The sequence below is a fragment of the Rhinolophus sinicus genome, linkage group LG11 (genome assembly GCF_036562045.2).
Source record: "Rhinolophus sinicus isolate RSC01 linkage group LG11, ASM3656204v1, whole genome shotgun sequence".
Taxonomy (NCBI): Eukaryota; Metazoa; Chordata; class Mammalia; order Chiroptera; family Rhinolophidae; genus Rhinolophus; species Rhinolophus sinicus.
The window spans coordinates 57,139,533-57,161,348 of record NC_133760.1 but is presented as its reverse complement, the minus strand read 5'-3'; the positions used below and the strand labels follow the sequence as shown (position 1 = coordinate 57,161,348).

Sequence of the window (21,816 nt, the reverse complement as noted above, 5' to 3'; positions counted from 1 at the left end):
TTGCGGGCTCTAATTTGAGTGGAGATTTTATCTATCCCTTTTATTTTCCTCCTATACTGGGCATGAGACCATCACATGCAGAACCGAATTTGTGCGATGTTTGTGCCCTTTCCATGGCCCTCTGCAGCACAGCTCCCCACTGCCTTCCATACTTTTTGTTAGCATGTATGTATTTTCCTACGGTTTGGAATCAATTTTTTCACTTTTATGACATTTTGTTTTCTGTCTTGGAAACCTAAACTCTTTAAAATAATGGTCTCTTTCTTTAACAAGTCTTTCCATGTTAGGAGACTTATCGACCATGGGGGAAAAGGAAACGATATTAGTCTGTTACGATCATTCTTATTTTTGCTTCATCTTACCCAGACCAGGTTGTGACAATTTAGGGAATACCTGCAGAAAATTGCTGTGCTTTTTTTTTTTTTTTAAAGCACACACACAAATTTATACATCAGAATGCATGAATGAGAAATGCAAAGTTAAAACAACCCCCCTGAAGTGCTTTGGACACTGACAGCAGCAATTCATCAATGTAAATTACTGCCCTCAGCTGTAAAGCTTTTGTCACAGGGAGAAAAGGTACTTCCTGAATTGCTTCCTGCCCTCTTTAATAATCATCTTAGTTTTTACAATCCAGATATCCTACGATGAAAGACACCTCGATGCATGCGGAGACAGAAACATTCAGATTTTACATGCATCACTGGAGAGTTCATATGCTATTCTATTCATCTTCAGATCTGAATCGTTTTCCCTTCTGTCTAGATGTGGCAATCGATTACTTAGACAAGAACACGTGGGCAGGAGAGGAAGCTTAGCAGTAAACAAGTCAACCTGCCCACTGTCTTTCTTTCCTTTAATCAAAGGGAGGCCTGATGAACTCACTGTGGCCTTAGTGGAGTCTTCCAGCAGCATCAGGTAGGCGGACCCTTCCATCCCGAGCATCACACCAGCAACTTGATTTTAAAATGCACACATTTAACACTTGTCCCCCAAGCATTATCATTTGGAAAACACTATGACTAAGTGTCTTTAAACTACTTTAGAAACTTGAAGGACTGATTTTTCTCATTTTTAAGATATCAGCCTGCCTTTTAGAGAGATTTGAGATACGCTAGCACACAAATGCAAAGTCTGATACCTCTTCATAAGAATCTAGTTTTCCGAGTATAGTTGAATTCCAGTGGGCTTTTCTAATAAAGCAGATGAGCTGAGACCTGGTCTCAGGTCCACGTTAGGTCTAAAGCCCGTGCTCTCTTCCCTGTATCATGCCGTCCTTGCAGTACCTGTCCACCTACCCATTTCTAGAAGCCAGTTTTAAGATTACTATCCACAATGCCAAATTTCTGAGCTGCTTTCTGCCGGGATTATAAGAACAGGAATGTCTGGTTTAGAGATTATAAAACAGGCTCATAAGGAATCAATAATTTGTGTATTTACTAAGCTTTCTGCCCTGCTGACCTGTGCCACAGATAGGGTAGAAACAAGACCAAACTTATTTACAATTTCTGAGTATGCGCAATTTCATTCGCCGTCAGCAGATGTACTGCCGTCCTAGCTTTAGTAGAACAGGTCAGCAGTAAGGCCATCATCTGTGGCACACGGAATAGTAGCTGCCCAAAGATGTCCATCTCCTAATTCCTGGAACCAGTGAATACGCATGTTACATGGCAAACGGGCAATTAAGATTGCAGATGGAATTAAATTTTCTAAGCAGCTGACATTAAAATAGAGAGACTATCCTGAATTACCCAGGTGAGCCCAGTGTCTCTTGAAAGTGGAAAGGGAGGCAGAAGAGCAGGTCAGTGCATGCAGGTGAGTAAGACCTGGTCCAGCATTACTGGCTTCAAAGATGGAGGGAGAGCCAAAAAGCCAGGAGTGTGGGGCCTCTAGAAACTGGAAAGGATGAAGAAACCGAATTTTTCATCGAGCCTCCAGAAAGAATCATGCGTCATTTGACACCGTGATTTTAGCCCGATAAGACCCATTTCAGACTTCTGAACTACAGAACTGTACGATAATAAATTTGTGTTGTTTTAAGCCACTAAGTTTTTGGCAATTTGTTACAGAAGACGTAGGGAAACTAATACAGCATCTTATTAGTAAAACAGGTTACTATCTAAATTATAGCTCTCTAAAGGCTATCGAGGTTATGGATAACTGAGAGAGAAGAATTTAAAATAAAAACATTCTCTTATTCCAATAAAAATAGCTTAATAAAAGAATAGAAAAGCATAGGCAACCAATGAAAAAGTAGATAAACTGGACTTCATAAAAATTCAAGACTTTTATGCTTCAAAGGACAGTATCAAGAACAGGAAACACACAGAAAAAGGAAGTATTTCCAAATCATATTTATAAGGGTCTAGTATCTAGAATATATAAAGAACACTTATAACTCAACAATAAAAAGACAAATAACTTTTAAAAGGGCAAAGGATTTGAAAAGGTATTTCTCCAAAGAAGACATACAACTGGCCTGTCAGCACATGAAAAGACGCTCAAGGTCATTAGTCATTAGGCAAATGCAAATTGGAACCACCACGAGATACCAGTTTACACCCACAATGATGGCTTTTTTTTTTTTTTTAAAGAAAAATGTTGGTGAGGATGTGGAAATAAATGGAACCTTCACATATTGTTGGTGGGAATATAAACTGGTACAGCCAATGAGGAAAACAGTTTGGAGATTCCTCAAAAAATGTAGCCCTGTCTCCACTTTGAAAAACAGAAATTTCATATCTCCGCAGAAATAACCCAAAAGCACACACGAACACAGAATTCAAAGAAATGACAAAATAGGACCTAGTACTTACTATCAAGCATTATACAAAAGGCTGACACTGTTGAGGAACCAAAAAACAAAACAAAACAAAAAGCAAAACAAAGCACACACCCAGAAATAAATTCTCCTTAGTCCCAATGACTTTCTTTCCCTTCTTCTTAACATGAGACCTACCCTCTTTACAAATGTTTAAACGCATGATATGGTGTTGTTACCTCCAGACACGGCATTGTACCGTAGATATCTAGAATGTATCATCTTGCATCACTGAAACTTTATACCCGTTGAAAGGCATTTCACACAACAAAGGTTTGAAGGTTGAGATGCTTTGAAATGTCCTGGGTACCACAGCCCCCTCACCTTCTATGGACTTTGAGCAATCTCCTCACTAGTGATTAGATGTGGTATCATTTATCAGGTCGGCCTTTTATGAAGAGAAATGAAGAGCATAAAAGAAAAGAACCACAGTGAAAATGGGGGTGCACTGAAAGGTTAATGTGCTCTTCAGCCCACTTCAGATAGATCACTGATCAGCCACACAGTCTGTTTATCTGACGCACATAGAAAGAACTGTCATGCTTCACCTTTGGAAATGGGCCATTACTCCTGGTGACAGATTACGAATTGTGGAATATGGCCGGCACCTGGCCAGACAAGGAATAGTTCATCAATCAGACTCAAAACAGAAGTATTGACTAAAATTCTTGAGTTCTTTGAGGGGTTGAGAAAGGACATATAAGGAGAGAATCAGTGAAGCCCAGGTGTGTGTGTGATGTACTGGGGGTGGGGAAGAGAGTGTGATTTTTCTAAAGACCTTTGTTAAGGTTCTACAAAGAAGTACCGTGTTTCCTCGAAAATAAGACCTAGCTGGACCATCAGCTCTAATGCGTCTTTTGGAGCAAAAATTAATATAAGACCCGGCATTATATTACATTACATTATATTACATTATGTTACATTATATTATATTATATTATATTACATGAGACCTGGTCTTATATTATAGTATAATAAGATCAGATCTTATATTAATTTTTGTTCCAAAAGACGCATTAGAGCTGATGGTCGGCTAGGTCTTATTTTCAGGGAAACACGGTATTCTTGTTATTTTTTGGTTGGCTGAAGAGTTTTGCTTCACCATGGAATGGGGTGGGAGTTGGGGGTCAGGATGGAGGGTGGTTGGGATGAAGATTTTGGTCTTGAACAGGAAATTGGCTTGGGTCTTCTACAGGAAAAGAGAAGTGATTAATTCTCTCAGCAAAATGAATAAATAATTGACTCTTAGGGGTCAGGGTTTATTTTATAAATAATTTGAAAAACAGGGCCATAATCTAGAAATTAGCCACAATTTTGTAGAGAATCCTAGACAAATCATGAAATGATTGAGGATAAATTAAAAGAAGGGTTTATAAGTATTGGAAAATAGCTAGAAAAAAATGTCAACTAAAATAAAATGTTGACACACAAATAAATGCCCTTGAAAAGTAATCTAAACAACTTGTAAGAAGATGGACTCAAAATATTTGTTTTGTGATGTAGGAATGAAACCCAAAAGTGACTTTTGAAACTATTATCTGAAAATATGCTCCAATGAACCCCCAAAAGCCAGAAATTGTTGATAATCCTCCAGAAAAGTACTAGTAATACCCAAAAGGTGTTGTTCTACTCTGTGTTCCATTTGCGAGCCATCCTACACTGACATAAGAGCTCATTGCCTAGGAGTTGAGAGCAGTTATTTCGTTTTCCTCAGCCCCTGCCTTCACTTCAGACAGCAGCCATCAGGCTGGCAGTCATTCTTCACCCGTCCAGCATGACAAGATTTTACTTTTTTGAGAAGAAAAAAGAGTCTAAGGAAATAGATATACACATACCATTGCTATAATGTCACCAGCATAATTTAAAAATAATGTAGTTTTAAAAATCATGATTTGGGGCATGCTTTAAAATAATATATAACAGCATGAACAGAAAGTGGAGAACATTTTTTATAAGAATAAAAGGTATGTCAAGCCTTTTAGCTGTGATGAAGCACTTCCTCTAATAATATACATTTTATCTAAAGACTTCAGGATTCTGATAAATCGATTATTTTCAGGTATGAAATGCTATGCTGCTACTTTTTCCTGTTTGTTATTAACATCAACTACGCAGAGTTCTAAGCTAAATTCACTTTTCCTTCTCTGGGAACCACCTTCTATAGGCCTGTCTGGTCTTTCGGTATAGTATTAGGCTGGTGCAAAAGTAATTGCGGTTTTTGCAATTGTTTTTAACCTTTGAACCACAATTACTTTTGCACCGACCTATTAGTTACCATGAGCTGCAGTTTTACACGAGAGGTCAAATTATCCTCAGGCACCGAGGACCCCGTTTTAGCCATCTGAGGACTCCCTCTCCAGTGCTGGTCCTGCTTGCTCCTGGCCTGGGAGTCAGTCCAGCAGGTAAGAAAGAAGACGGCTTTGTGAGCAAGTGCTAGAAAGGCCTGGTGCTCTTAGGAACACAGTGCATTATACCATTTTAGTCTTTTATTTATTCCCTTAAAATTTGCCCGCAATCTCCCTTGTAAACTCATTTCCTTAGTATGCAAACTTGTAAGAGGGCGGCACACATTTACACATGTGGCCTCCGGTCCTGCTTCCTGCATCCAGAGCTGGGCCTGCTACACCTGGACCCCGGTCCCCACTCAGCACGTCTCTGCTGGTGGATGACAGTGAACGCAGGCTTTCCTGCACGTCTGTCCAGCCAGCCGACCTATCGTGTTCACTCTGGCCCTCAGTGAAACATGCTCTATTACCATCTGAGTGTTAAAAGGGCAGAGCTTTTCTTTGTCAAGACAGTTTCTCCAGATCCAACTCTTTGTTCCTTTTCCATTGTTCTTCAGTAGGATCCTGGTGTCTTTCCTTATTAGCTGCAGCATCCATTCCGGTATAAAACACACCCCAAATTAAATTGGATGAGTCTATTTTAGCATATATACCATGTCTATGCCAAGTGAAAAAACAGGCATAGCTTTTACGTTTCACCACACTTGGTAGTTCAAAGCCTGAGAAAATAAATTTCAGGCACCTTTATATTTAGTCTGTAGAAAAAGTATGCTAACAGCTTCTTATGATTTTTCATTTTGATGTTATCTCATGATTTCCTTCTAACAACTCACCAAAGGAAATGAGTGTCAGACATGTACTTAGAGAAACAGTGATTTAATAATTATTCACCAATGAATTGTCAGACCATCTTTAAACTAGCAGGAGCATTATGTGCAATACTTATCCTAAAATATAAATTTCTCTGCCTTAGAGAAATAATTGTATTTTCACGTTTCTTAGGGAAAGCTGTCTTTGAACACTTAAGCATTGCTGACCGAGTTCCTTGCCCTATGCAGGAGATGGATGTGGCATTGTGCTCTGTGCTATAAAGAAAACCCTCAAGGTATATGAAAGGTAGAAAGTGAAATAAACTTCAATTCATAGGAAGTTTAATTACATTCAATAAAAATATAAGTACTCAATATAAATATGTAAAGAATGTTGGAAATGGGTATGTTTAGCACATGAATTTTAAGAAGAATAACTTCTATCAAATTCACTATATTGACACTGCACAGAAAAAATGCATGTAGAAAGATGGATAAGAGCTGTGTCTCGCAGGGAACTAGAACGTGCCACCCTGCAGTGCGCACTGTGGCATATCGATTATTTTGAGCGGAAGAAACAGCAGATGCAGGAAGTGCTCTCTGACCTCCCCTTTTTACCCCAAAATGTCCCCTGACCACCGTGTCCTCCCTGCACCAAAAAGAGAAGAACATTCGTATCGCTGGAGACAGAGTCAACGCCAGGATAAATCAGCACAAACAAGCCTAATAAAATGACCCTTATCTTCCATTAGTTTCCTCCACGTTTCCAGGTCCCTTTCCCAAATTTACCATGCGTAGTCCAACCCTCTCTTTTTTGTCTTGACACGTCTCCAAAATTTATCATTCTTTTCTAAAATGGTATATGAGCTCTCAGGCCTGTCTGCTGCTTCGAGTGTTCATTTCTTTTTTTCTTTTTAAATTAAAGTTTATTGGGGTGACAATTGTTAGTAAAGTTACACAGGTGTACAATTCTGTATTACATCTTCTATATATCACATTGTGTGTTCACCACCCAGAATCAGTTCTCCTTCCATCATCATATTTGATCCCATTTACCCTCATCTACCACCCCCCTGTCCCCTTACCCTCTGGTAACCACTAAACTATTGTCATTTCTTATATAACAAAGGCTTCCATGTACATACAGAAATATTGACATCAAATAAAATTTTTATGTTTTTCTCCTGTTAATCTGTCTTTTGTCACTTTATTCTGAGGCCCAGCCACAATTTTAAATAGAGGAGTAGCATTTAAATATGACATTTTGACTATGAAGATCCATTTGTTAATTCCCCTAAATCTTCAAAAAGCAGGTAAGACAGACAAATAAATGCTTAATTTTTTTTTGATGTGAGCTACAATATAGCATAATACCAAATCATGACGAATCAAGTTATTTATGATAACTACAAGAAATATGAAATCATTTTTGATAAATCTGACAAAAGATTGCAGGAGCTGTAACCTGAAAATGATAAAACATTGTTGAGAGAAATGAGTCCTGAGAGAAATGAGTCTTAAACGTATAGAGAGGCAGACTACGTTCTTTGGCCAGAAGAGTCAATATTGTTAAAAAGATTAAAGTAACAGGATTTATACTACCTAATTCCAAGACCTAAAGCCACAGTAACCAAACACTGTGGATTGGGGCATAGAGAGCCATACAGATCAGTGGAACAGAATGGAAAGTCCAGAAATAGACCCACACATATATGAACAATTAATTTCAACAAAGATTTCAAAGCAATTCACTGCAGAAAGGAAAAAAAATTTCAACAAATGGTTGTTGGAACCATAGGGCAGCCATATGCAAAAATAGCAACCTCAAGCCTTAACTCATCATTTACAAAAATTAACTTGAGATGAATCCTAGGTCTAAATGTAAGACAAAACTATGAAACTTTTTGAAGAAAATATAGGAAAACATTTTAGTGACCTTGGGTTAAAGATTCCTTAAATAAGATACAAAATGCATGAATTGTAAAATTAAAAAAAAAATCAATAAATTGGATTTCATTAAAATTAAAAACTGCTCTTCAAAAGAGACTGTGAAGGAAATGAAAAGGTAGCCACAGAGTGGGAAAAATATTTGCAAAATGTGTATCTCAAAAGGACTCGGTATCAACAATACATAAAGAACTCCTAGAAATCACTAATAATCCAGTAAAAGACCAATAATCCAGTAAAAAATAGGGAAAAGATTTGAACCATGATTTTTCAGTTGTGGCATTATAGACATTGTGGGTTGGATCATATTTTTATCGTGGTAGGCTGTGTGGTGCACGGCAGATGTTTACCAGCCTCCCCAGTCTCTACCCAATAGATGCCAAAAGGATCCCTGGTGGTGACAACCAAAAATGTCTTGACACATTGTCAACGGTTCCATGGGAAGTGAAATTGGTCCCATGAAACCACTGCTTTTAATGACACTGAACCAAGGAAGATATAGACAAAACCTATATAACCTACAAGGAGCAACTAAGAACTACTGAAAATAATTGGAGTGTTTGATGAAGTTATACAATATACAAATATTAACAAGACAGAAAAGATGAAAATAAATGACAGGTAAGCTTTCACATTAAATTACAACAAAAATATTTTAGACACGAGCTTAAGAAAAAATTTACTAAACTTATATGAAGGAAGCTATGAAATTTTACTGACGGGGCATGAACATGAAAGAAGATGTGAGTAAATGAACATGTGCCTAGAGAACAATTTAAAAGTATGCGAAATGCCCTAATTTAAGTTATCAATTCAGTGAAATTACAATGAAAATAAGATTTTCTTTTGGGAACATGATAAAACAATTCCAAAGCTCATTGAAAGCATAAGCAGAATACTAAGGAAAATACTTGGGGGAAGTAATAACGGTAGGCCTAAGGTACAGTTATTAAAAACAGTATACGGACAGGGAAAATACATAGAAAAATAAAAGAAATTCACCATATGTACTTGGATGTTGTATGTTTGATAAAGGCAGTCTTTTAAATCAATAAGCACATGATGACTTGATGAATGAGCTAGAAGCAAACCAGGCAGCTACTTGGGGGAGAAAATAGTGTTGATTCTCTACCTTCATCTGTTCTTATCCTTAAATAAATTTCAAATGATTCACATCAAAGTTTTAAATGTGAACCAACAAAAAACAGAAAAAGAAAATAATTGGATATTTTTTCCCTTTTGACAAAAGAAAGTCTATTACAAGAAAAAACATAAAAGACTACTAAATCTTACTGCATAAAAATTAAACACCTTGAGCTAAAATTATACTCTCTAAATGGATAAATCTTAAAAACAGAGTTCAGCAATAAAAGCTTGTCTAAATATTATATAAAATTTGCTATTGTTTACAAAAGAATTAAAATACAGAAAGCACTATATTGCTTATAGAAATGTATACAAGCATTCAAAAATAAACAAATAGTTAAAAACAATATAGAACACACTTTGTCACTTAGGAAGATAACTGAGGTCCAAGGGTGGCAGTCTGGAAGATGACATTTTCTTGCAATGTATTACATGTTTTATTTCTTTAAGCTTAAAAAAAAAAAAAAAGACTGGAAACAAAAACATAAGGAATTGCTAATTCTGGATGGCAGAAATATGAATGAGAATTGTATACATTTGTGTGTTTCAGAAAATTTTTCAAAAGAATTAAAAAAAGTTTTGAGATAAAATAAATAAGTACGTATGTGTACCATGTCAGAAGACAAACTACAAATCAATTTACAATACATAAAAGTTCAATAACACAGAAAAGAAATTGTTCACAACACTGAGAAGATAAACAATCAAACAGAAAAATGAGCAAAAACGATGAGTAGACAATTCAAAATATAAGGTAATAAAGCCTATAAGTGTAAGAAAAGATGCTCTATCTCCCTAATAATTTAAAAATAATTTCCCTGATAATTAAAATGACAATTTTCCCCATTAGACAGAGTTCACTTTGGCAAGTGTGTGAATATATGTATATTTACATTATCCAGCCATCTCACTTCTGGACATTGGGTCCTCTTGACTATTCTTACAAGTACATGTACAAGGGTTTTGGCTGCAACATGGTTATAAAAAACCTAGATCAACATAATCCACATCCATATCAAGTTGGAAGTGGTTTAAAAAATCATGGTAGCTCTATACAGATGCTATGTATGCATTAAACAACTTAGTTGGATCTGTATTTATAAAATAAGGTAATATATTTAATGTACAATGTGTTTAAGTGGAAAAAGCCAGTATAGAAGAATATGATTATTATCACCATTGGGGGGGGGGGGTTAAAAATATACACAAAGAGAGTAAGAAAAGCATAATTTCTTGGAAGATAAATGCCAAATTTTTAGACGTGGTTAACTTTGGCAGTTAGATTGTGATAGGACTCCCAATTTCTATATTTTATGTTTCTGAGCTGGTTCATTACTTTGACAACATAATTTTTGCAAAAAACAATAAATTTTTAATGTTTATTTTAAAAATTTATTTTTGTAGCTCATAAAGAATGGACTGTAAGTAGCATGCGAACTTGAATAGAATTTCTGAAGATTTTATTTAAAAGCAGGAAGAGAGTGTAAGGGGCTAATATCCATAATTTATAAAGAACTCATTCAACTAAACACACACACAAAAATCCAATTAAAAAATGGGTAGAGGACCTGACTTGATTGATATTTCTTCAAAGAGGACAGACATATAGATGGCCAACAAATGAAAAGATGCTCGATGTCACTAATCATCAGAGAAATGCAAATTAAAACCACCAGGAGATATCACCTCACACCTGTGTGAATGGCTACCATAGTTTGAGGATAAATCAACAAACAAGTGTTGGTGAGGACGTGGAGAAAAAGTAACCCTCATTCACTGTTGGGGGGATTGCAAATTGGTGCAGCCGCTATGGAAAATGGTATGGAGGTTCTTCAAAACATCACAACTAGAACTACCATACGACTCAGCAATTCCACTTCTGGGTATTTATCCTAAGAAATCCAACACACTAATTTGAAAACACATATGTACCCCTATGTTTCAATAGCCAAGATATGGACTCAATCTAAGTACCCATCAATAGACGATTGGATAAAGAAGAGGCGGTACATATATACAATGAAATATTACTCAGTCATAAAAAAGAATGAAATCTCACCATTTGTGACAACATGGATGGACCTAGAGGGTATTATGATAAGTGAAATACTTCAGACAGAGAAAGACATGCCATATGATCGCACTTATATGTGGAATCTAAAGAACAAAGTAAATGAATAAAAAGAGAAATAGACTTATAGATACAGAGAGCATTGCCAGATGGGAGGGGGTGTTGGGAGGCTGGGTGAAAAAGGTGAAGGGATTAAGAAATACAAAGTGGTAGTTACGAAACAGTCATGGGGATGTAAAGTACAGCATAGGGAATGTAGTCAATAATATTGTAATAACTATTTAGGGTGCTAGGTGGGTACTAGACTTATTGGGGGGATCACTTCATAAATTATATAAATGTCTAACCACTATGCTGTACATCTAAAATTAATATAAAATTACATTGAATGTCAACTATAACTGAAAAATTAAAAAATTTTTTTTAAAAAAGGAGGAGGAAACTAATAGAGTAGTATGTGTTCCATTAAGTGGTGTGCCATAGTTCACTCTGGATGTGGAGGCTTTGTGGTAATTTCTGATACTGTAATTAGAGCAGTATTGCCTTACAGTTTTGATTGCCTTCCTTAGTACACATAACTGTAAAGAAACAAAAAATCTATACTTTCTGCCTCAATACAGTATTTGAAATATTTATATATATGCAAAGTGGTCATATTTCATCCAAGTTGTCATCAATTCATCGAATTCTTCACATGGTATATAATTTTTAATGATGTGCAAAAATATTCTGGAAGTACTCTATCCAAAATCATCTTAGTATTAATAATACCAAAAGTTATAATGACACACTAAATACAACCAAAACTTAGGACAATATCCCCCCCCCCCTTTTTTTTTTTTTTATCACAAAACAGATAACTTCACGAAGACACAGAATAGGCAGCAACTGAGAATTTTCTATGGCATCTTTTGATAATGAGAGGTGCCACTGCTAACCTCAACAAATTCCCAAGACATTTTAAAATGATCAATTTAGCTGCCAGTTCCAAAATAAATCATCTTATTTACGCGAAGGCTGAGACAGTCTTAGATATCTGAAAGTTTGCCTCCTTTCTCTCTGTGCCTGAGTGACTCAAGTATCTGCCAGTCATCCAAACTAATGCCCTTGAAAGTCCAAGGTCAGAATCATTTCCAGCATCTGTCATGTCTAGCGGAGTACCCAAAGTCTCTTGTGGTCCGTTCTATGTCACGTGAACTCAATAAAGGACACTGGAAGTAGTCTACTAGCGAGGGCCTGTTAATTTACCAAGAAACGTGCTCTACTTGCCACAAAATGTGCAAGCTGAGTTTGTACTACAGACTTTGAGGCTCAGGGCTGTTGTAATAGTTGGTGTTTTAAGAGTAACAACCCAAGAGTATGTATTCAACTAAGGACGTGGTTCATTGTAGGTTGCCTATGGAGGAATAATTTGACACCACCTACAATTCAATAATTACTAGGAGGAAGTCGGTAAAACCAGGACGCTCACAGACAGGAGACCCCTATTTGTTTCGATTGTGCAAACAGTACTTTGCAAGGGCTGGAAAATAAGAAGAATCACCCATAATTTTATTACTCTAATTAAATATATTTTCCCACTTTCAGTGTACATGTATATGTGTGTGTTTTTTTAATACACATGCATATATGTGTTTTGCATAGTTCAATCATAGCATATGTAATTTCGTATCTGGTTTTCAAATTCATTTTCCAAATGAAAATTTGTTTCTGAACGAGCAGCTTTCTTCTTCATCATGATACAGCAGTCATTTCAAGAAGGATAGGAAGGGAGTTATTTTCAGTCTAATCAGATGTTTACAAATGTAATATTCTACTCTTCTGGGGACATTTTAGAAGCTCAGCAGAGGTGCACATCTACATTTCCTTTCTGATTCTGCTCTCCTTAAGCGATGTGAGAATACTCCACAGCGCCACATTCCTGCCAGGATCGTCAGGACCTCGAAGGCATCGCGTGGATACTTGACTATTTCATCATCCATTTAAGCTCTACTGTAATTGTGGTTATTTGACCTTTTTCGTGTCTCATTTTACTTTTTTGTGCTTTTTCTCCTTTTTAGTTTTGATGGTCCATCGTCTAGTGGTTTCTTGCTCTCTTTAATTTTAAGAACCAGTTGTTCGACTGCTTAACAATGTTGTAATTTTTAATTTCTCCTTTGATTGTTTTTATTTCTTTCATTTGACTTCCTTAGATATCTGGTATTATTTCATTTAGAGCTTCTTGAGTTAAAACTGATTTCTTTCTTTTCTTTTTTACAATGTAAGTATTAAAAGCTGTATATTTTCCTGAGCAAACTTTACTGTATCCGATGATATGCAGGGATTTTCTTTTGCAATTATAATGCACAAATATTCCTTTTGATTCAAGGGTTTGCATAAGAGTAAATTTTTAATTTCTAGAATGTGCTATTATAAATTTATGAATTACTGTAATTTTTAGTTTTATTGCACTGGCTCAGAATGTGGAATGTATTATTTCTATTTCAGGGAACAAATTGAATTTTTTTGTTACTTAATCATCAATTTTGTACATTTCCAAGGTGATTTAAAAAATGTATCTGTTACCATATAATTTTAATCCTATGCATTTATAGTTGACCATTGAATAACACAGGGGTGAGGGGTGCTGACCACACCCATAGTAAAAAAATCCACATATAATTTTGATTTCCCCAAAACTTCAACTGTAGTGTCTGCATTTCATATTTATATGCACAGAATATTATGTAAACCTTAATTATATGCATATATGTCTATATGCACAGAATATTATGTAAACCTTAATTATATGCATATATATCTATATGCACAGAATATTATGTAAACCTTAATTATATGAATATATGTCTATATGCACAGAATATTATGTAAACCTTAATTATAATTCACATCTTTTTGTTTGTTTTCTTGATCTGTCATGGATGACAGAGATTAATTAAAGCCTGTAATCATCATTGTGTTTGTCAGTTTATTCTTTCACTTTCCTATAATTTGTGCTTTGTGGATTATGGTGCGATAGTATTTGAATGTATACGTACACCCTCATTATGCCCTTTAATATTATAAACACCTCATTCATATCTCTGTTGAAATAGTCTATCTTGAATCCAGATTTGTTAAATAAAAATCAACAACAGCTTTAATCTTGTTAATACTTCTAACTTAGTTTACATTTCACCTTTCTGGATCACTTTGTTTTAAATGGATCTCTTACAGTCAGCATATAGATTTTTTTTTAAACTTACTTATTTAAGTGTGTTTTTCCAGGACCCATCAGCTCCAAGTCAAGTAGTTGTTTCAATCTAGTTGTGGAGGGCGCAGCTCACAGTGGCCCATGTGGGGATCGAACCAGCAACCTTGTTAAGAGCACCGTGCTCTAACCACTAAGCTAACCAGCCGCCCTAGATTTTTTTACCCAATCTTTTAAAAAACATTTTAAACTAGTTTTGTTTACTTTTATGTTGGTTTTTATTTTTGGTTTGAAGTTGGAAATCGCACAACATACATTCTCACACACAAGCAGCCTTTCCTTCCTCTAGACTGAAATGTTCTGGATCGATCCATACTTATAATTTATGAATCCTTTACAAGTCCTAGCGCCGTGCATAAGGATTAGATTGAAAGCATACCTGTGAACTGACTAGCACTGAAATGCCAGAAGGAGTGCCTCTCCAGTCGTAGAGGTTGGAAAGTAGTTGACAGTCCAGTGGTGACAAATTTGGGACAGGTGTCTCCCTGGCCTGCCTAGGGGCACACAGCCTCAGTCACTGTACCCATCAACCGTGTGCACCTGCGGTGTCTGACTGGGCACAGAGTAACCAGACAGACGCACATTGGGTCAACGAGAAATCAAGTACCGTCCTTTCCAGCCACCTCGCCATTACTAACAGTCAGGCTAGAGGCAGTTCCCATTTGGAGTGCGACTTTAACGGCCCCACTTGCTCCTCCGAGATCAACGTGATAGCTGAAAACAGCAATAAAAGAACAATTCAAACAAGTTTAAAATTCACAGGAACACAGAACAGGCCTGAAAAAGAGCAGCATCCAAACACCTCCATCCCTTCCTTTTCGTGTTTCATGTAAGCCTCTGGTGATCTCTGCAGCCCCGCCCCCCCCAAGACGTTCCCCACGAACTCTACACCGTACGTTAGTCTTCCTAAATCTCCTCTGACAGACATATTTCTGAATTCTTTAAAGCAGTCTTTGACAGAACGAGATTGCAGCCCCTGGATTGTATTCCTAGACGAGGCCAGGCAGAGAGACTTGGGAAAGAAGTAAGAAGCCCTGTCAGGGCTTGTTGGCTCACCTGTCCCACCCACAGAAACAAGAGCCTCACGTTCAGAATCCAAACGGGGTGGGGATGTGGGTGGGAAATAAGGGGAGGTTTGTTTTGTAGGAAAAAAAAAATAATTCAAGCTTTAGAAATCAGGCATGAATGCTTAGAAGCTATTTTACGAAGTCATATTGTGCCTCTAAATACAAGCAGAAAACACAATCACAGCTAGATGCAAATCCGAGCACTAGACCAGGGGAAACCGGTGCTGAATGAATGCTGAGTAGACTGGTTACCAGAACAGAACTACAAGAATGAAAATGCATGGTCCTTGGTGTTTGGGACTTTTTTCAATCTCAGGAAAACTGCCTGTGGCCCAGGGAAAGGAATATCCCTCCTCTCTCCTTTTAGTACTGAGGAAAACTAATTTTGAAAGGTCATGAAACAGGGTGTCCATTGCTACAGGTCACCACCTTCATTAGTTTTCAAGATGCTTTATGGGTAATCTCTTCACACTAGATCAAACGACACTGATTTCTGAAATAGATATCAAATCAATCAAGCTTTGCATTTTCTTGTATGAAGTGATTACAATAATAAGCTAAAGCTAAAACAAAAGTTAAAGAAATACAAAGGGTGGTAGGGGGGAAACAGAAAAAATATGTAGCCGGTGTCTAAAAAAGAGATACACAGATGTTTTCTTCATGTTTTAAGTGATTTTATTAGCAACAAGGAGAGAAGAAAATAGGAAAAGTGTTCATTTCTAGAACCTTATAACGTTGTGAATCTTGCTCTAATAGCTGTAAAGCAAAGATTGGAAAGAAATGAAGCAATAGGGACCTCTAACATGACATACATATATATTTGATAGAAACTAAACAAATCCAAATCAGGTAAATGAACTTTTTTTTTTTTTCCCCTAAGTAAGGGTCAAAACAAAATAGGATTTGGTTTCCAATTCATTCACGTACTGTGGCTTTCTGTCGACTTTATCATGCTTCCCAGATTAAATTTCCAGACTTTGCAAAGGAACTGTCAGGTCACGCACTGGGGATAACAGAATGGCTGAGAAGAGCCTCAGTACCCAAGAACCCTGTCCCTGGTGAGGGTCTCATTTGTCAAAGTTTTCACAACCGGATGGAACTGACACTTTGATTCAAGAGACAACAGACATCACCTGCCCCCAGTCTTTTCTTCACATTTAAATTAAAAGGGGAAACAAGCAAATAAGCTAAAAAAAAAAAAAAAAAAAAAAAAAAGAGTGAGTAGACATCTGACAAAGATTCATCTCTTTGGGTGAAATGGGTGACTGAAAATAGCCCCTCAGCTTATTGGGCTTTTTATGTAAAACGGCTCAGTTTCCTCCTACCTGTCTTCCCTTTACTTGTACAGAGCATACCGGAAGCCGTGGCGATAATTCGTCAGGAGGGCTTTACCTGGCTTTCATGGTTTGGAGGACCATCACTTTTCTACTTTTGTCCGACATGCACAGTAACTCTGTATGGACTCTTTTATTTATTTTTTTTAAGTATCATTCACAATGCTTTTTAAACACATTTTCTCTCATTCTATAGTGGTAGATCTCATATGGAACAGAATATAAACCCCAAAGTTTATAGATTTGGATTCCAGCAAATCTGACCCAAAACAGTTGCCTGGTCGTAATTTACCATCTGCGTGAATTCCACCAGTTTAAATTATGGGATGGACTTAGGGATAAAATGGCTCAAGTGGGATAATAAAAGCTGTGACTAGTAGGAAAATGTGCTGAACAAATTTGTAAGTTCAATTCAACAAATACTCAACGATCTTTCACCTTTCTGTTTTGACCCAGGTCCTTGGGTCCTGGGCATTTTGAGGAAAAAAAAAAAAAAGACACCATTTCTTCCCCCGGCAGTAACAGTCTGTGCAGAAACTGCTTATAGTCCTGATATTCATGTTTTTCCTTCAGCTAGAATAATAGAACCACTGATTTTTAGCTGGTACGTAGCTCCCGAGAATAGAGATGACATTTCTCAGTCTCCCTTTCAACTAGGTATGTCCGTGAGATAAAGTGCTGGCTAAAAAGATATATATGGAGGCTTTATAGCAACTTAAGGGAATTTTCCTTAAAGAGACAGCTGATATTTCAGCCCCCTTCCTTCTGTGCTGGAACCTGGAACACTAATGGCAGAGCTCTAGCTGTCACCTGGGACCACAGGGATGAAAGCCCCGCCCAGGACCGGTGGGGTGGCTGAAGCAGAAGGAGCAACGGAGTGAAGTGGGGCTACCAGAGCCCCCACTGAGTGACAGTAAGGACCTAATTTTAGACCCCAGATCAACCTTAACATTTCTTTTCCAATGATACTTAAATTGAAAAATGAATTGTTTGTTACCCAAATCTTCAACTGTTGAATGATTTTCGTCTTACAAAAGGGTAAGGTTTCGAATGAGGGTGAGGTTCTGTATCATATTAATCCTTCCTCCCCATACCCCCAATCCACCTGGCGAAACTTGTGTTCTCCATCAGTTAGAGTCTTCCCACGCTTCCCTGGGAGCCAGGGCAAGTCGTCCTGACGAGCCTATAGCCACAGACTGCCCAGGAACGCCCGCTAAACCCCTCACATCTTTGAAGCATGAGCTACTGTTTATAAAAATCGAATGACTTTTCAATAATTCCACAAGTCTACATGCAGCAGAAGATTGAGACGTTGTCCTTTTTTACAATATGGCAGCTAGAGAATCTCTTGTAAAGTATAAGTCAGATGTGTTCTGCTTTGCTTAAAACCCTCCAATTCAACTCCACCCCAACAACACGGAAAATGCGGAACTGAAAAAGCAACAACTCTTCTTTGATCCAGGGCAAAGAACTGAGGTCACAGGGCAAACTGCTCCCCAACCTTGGAGAGACCAACAGGTGAGTCCAGAGAATCAAACCTTCTTGGAGCTGAAACCTCCATGGGAAACCAGAGCCAGGCAGGGAGACCTGAACTATAACTGACGAGCTGCTGGTGGCTCAGTGTGGACGAGCCTGAGAGAGAAACACTCCAGGAGACAGCACGTGACTCAGATATGCACGGACGCAGGAATTTACAACCATTGTGGTTAACGTGCTAACAATGCCAAGCGATAAAGCAGACAGCACACAAGAACAGATGGAAAATATAAACAGAGAGGTGAGAATTCTAGGAAAGAACCAAAAAAGAAATACTGGAAATCAAAAACACTGCTTCAGAAACAAGGACTGCCTTTGTGGGGCATGTACGAGAATGTAGACTGTGTAGGGTCGAGGGGAGAATCTCCGAGCTAAAGGACATCTCAGTAGAAACCCCCCCAAACTGGAAGGCAAAGAGAAAAAAGACTGAAAACAAACAAACAAACAAACAAACAAAGAACAGAATGTCCAAGAGCCATGGGACAACTGGCAAAGGTGTCAGAAACAGGTAATGGGAATACTAGGAGAAGAGAGAAAGGAACAGAAGAATGGTGTATTTAAAACAACAATGACAGGGAATTTCCCCCAAATGAAGGTCAGACACCAGGCCACAGCTCCAGGAAGGTCAGAGAACACCAAGCAGGATAAACGCCTAACACCTATACCTAGGCACACCATTTTCAAACTACAGAAAATCAAAGATAAAGAGAAAATCCTGAAAGAAGTCAGATGAAAAACTCCCACTCTTCCCATCGTACTCCCAACAAAAGCCAGTCTTTGAATCCTTCTAAGGCCATATAGGAACGTGATGAGTAGATAAGACTCTACCTACTTCTATATAGAAGTACAAGTCACATTTCCCTATGATTCTGATCAAACTCTATCCACTAAAAAAGAGAAATGTCCAGGCTTAAGAAAAATTATGAAAATGTTGAGGACACAAGGACAGTTTATACATCACTACTTATGGTCTTGTGATTCTGTCTTCTTCCAGTGACCCTTTGTTTGAACATGTGTACAGCGGGTCTTCAAGTAATGTTCTTTTGGTTCAATATCATTTCCTTATAACACTGATGAGATGCCACAGAAACGTAACTCTCGTTTCTATCCATTAGCCTGGGGTAAAATTGGTTTGTCCTGTGGGTTTTGCCTCGAGTGGCAGGAACCTACTGATGAAGATAAGAGAGGACTTACTGTATTCGACTTCCCTACTTATCATTGGTGAGTGTTTGGATTTTCACTGAAATCACAGTTTTGTTTCAATATGGAGGTGTTGGTCAATACTTTTAAAAAATCCAACAACAAAACACAAAATCTTATAAATAGTAAGAGTCTATTCAGTTTCAAGTTTCTGTTCCTGAGTCTGTAACTACCTGACATACAATGCAGATAATACCTTACAAGTGTAAAGTGCTCTCCATATATTATCTTTTGTGAAATTTGCAACATTTCTGGATGGTTAAAATTATCTGCTGTTTTCCCTATACATCTGTGGTCTGATTTTCACCATGGTTCTGATTTCTTCTCCTTTTTGGCATTTGATTTTAGATGACTTGTTGTAAGCTCCACCAAACTCTTTGTGGAACAGTGACAACGATTGGTGAAAAAGAAAAAGAATACAAAGACTTTCATATTGGAAAATCAGGAAGTGTAGGGTTCTTCAAGGTCTGATGATTTGATGAGGCAGGAGATGTGACTAGAACCAGGTCTCCTGATTCCAGGCCCCTTTCTGCTCTACAATGCTGCCTCTGAAACCCCTCTTTCCTTCCTTTCCTGCCCAGGATGATGAGCTCCCCAACCCCAGAAACCAGCAGAGAACACAGTGCCGGCTCTTCGGCAGGTCCTCAGAAAGTCGCATGTCACAACCCAGTTTCTCGGCATTCTAAATCCTAAGTCATTTTTCATGAGTTCACGTTTGTCTTCTTGACAACTTCACTGCAGCTAGAACCTCCTGGGTAGGACTAAAGTTCCAAAAGATGGGCCAAATAGATAGGATTCAGTTCTTTGGATTCAGAAAGGAAAATGAAAGACAATCTCACATACTGTTTATGAAAAACTTCTAATGTATATACTGTATGTCAGAAGCCTTATTTATTTCCTATCGACGTTTCTGTTTCTTCCACCCTTATATTCATATGTTGCCCATATCTTTGCTTCAGGGAGTCAAATACACACACACACACACGTACCATATAATTACCATTTTACTGGAACAGCATTAGGTAATTTATTTAATCTGTTCCAAACTTTAGGAAATGCTGTACGTTTTTCAAAAAAAATGTAGGCCAGTGATTCTTAAACCCAGAGGTCCAGGCTGCATGCCGCCCCCCTCCCCAGGCCACCTGGCTTCCTAGTACTGGGCACTGTCTCCTGAGAAACCAGCAATGCAGGACTTGGGGGACTTTTTACATCCCCGTGCTGTCGTCTGAGACGCCTCCTCTTACTCTACCTCGCCACAACCTGACACATCAGTGAAAGTGGGGAAAGACAGAGAAACTGCCCCAGTTTTCCCATGATATGCCCCATCCCCACCCCGACACCCCCAAGGCAATAAACTTGAGCCTACAGTTTAGACTGACCACTGTTTTCTGACCACAGCCTCCATTTCGGGGAGGCCAGAGGCCATTTCCAAGGGCCCAGAATGACCACACAGAATACCACCATCAATCATTCATTAGTTATAATTACCGTTTGCATCCATTTATCTAATCACAGCCTACGGCAACTACCACCCATGAACAGTTCAAAATCAGTTTAACACAGAAACGTGGAGGGTGATTAAAACATAACCACCCACAAATTCTCTAACACTATCAAATATGCGTGCTGGCCCTTGTTCATGTTTCATTTAAATGAATAATATATGTCCGCTCACCCCTATAGCACATGCTGAAGGGGCGGGTGGGAGAGGTGGAACATTGTACTGCAGTAGGAATACAGAGGTAATCACACACCACATTGCTTCTGAGCAGCAAAGCAACACCTCCTTTGAATAGCTAATTCCTGGGACTGTGGATTTAAGCGTATTCTCGTATAAAGTGCATACTTTTGCAAAGCTGCTTTGTATTTCATCCTCCTCTCTGCTCTTGCTTACATAGCTCCCCAGTCTCCTCCCTTTATTCCTGTTTTTGTTTCTCCCACCTGGCTTTATCTTACTGGTTCCTATGACAATTAGCCTTGAAGTTTCTACATAATCCCTTCATCCACGACATCTGTTGGGGACCATTATAAACAATACTGAAAGCACTGGCGATGGTCACTGACAGGACTAACGACATTTTCTTCCCTCTATGTGGAAATGTCTCATACCTCTCCTCTCACAATTGTGTGTGTGTGTGTGTGTGTGTGTGTGTGTGTGTACGTGTGTGTGCATGCCCATTTTGACTCAGAATCATACTGTTCACATCTTCTGTTAACATCTTGTTACATCATGAATGTGCTCGGATACTTTCTACTGTACATAAAATTGAAGGACCTTGAACTCTCAAGCATCTGTTACATATGACACAGTTTATGTTAGTTCAAGAAGAAATATTTAAATAATATAACC

General features: G+C 37.9%; 1 protein-coding gene and 1 long non-coding RNA gene across 8 annotated transcripts in view; one reads left to right on the top strand and one right to left on the bottom strand.

Annotated features, from left to right (window-relative positions):
* LOC141567566 (uncharacterized) overlaps window positions 1-14,033 on the top strand; it is a 41,470-nt gene extending 27,437 nt beyond the window's left edge. The window contains exon 3 of the long non-coding RNA XR_012490324.1: window positions 12,916-14,033. This is a non-coding gene — a long non-coding RNA (uncharacterized LOC141567566). The remainder of the gene's footprint in view (window positions 1-12,915) is intronic.
* The window catches only part of TPK1 (thiamin pyrophosphokinase 1), a 260,377-nt gene that overhangs the window by 41,668 nt on the left and 196,893 nt on the right, over window positions 1-21,816 (bottom strand). The window lies entirely within an intron of this gene.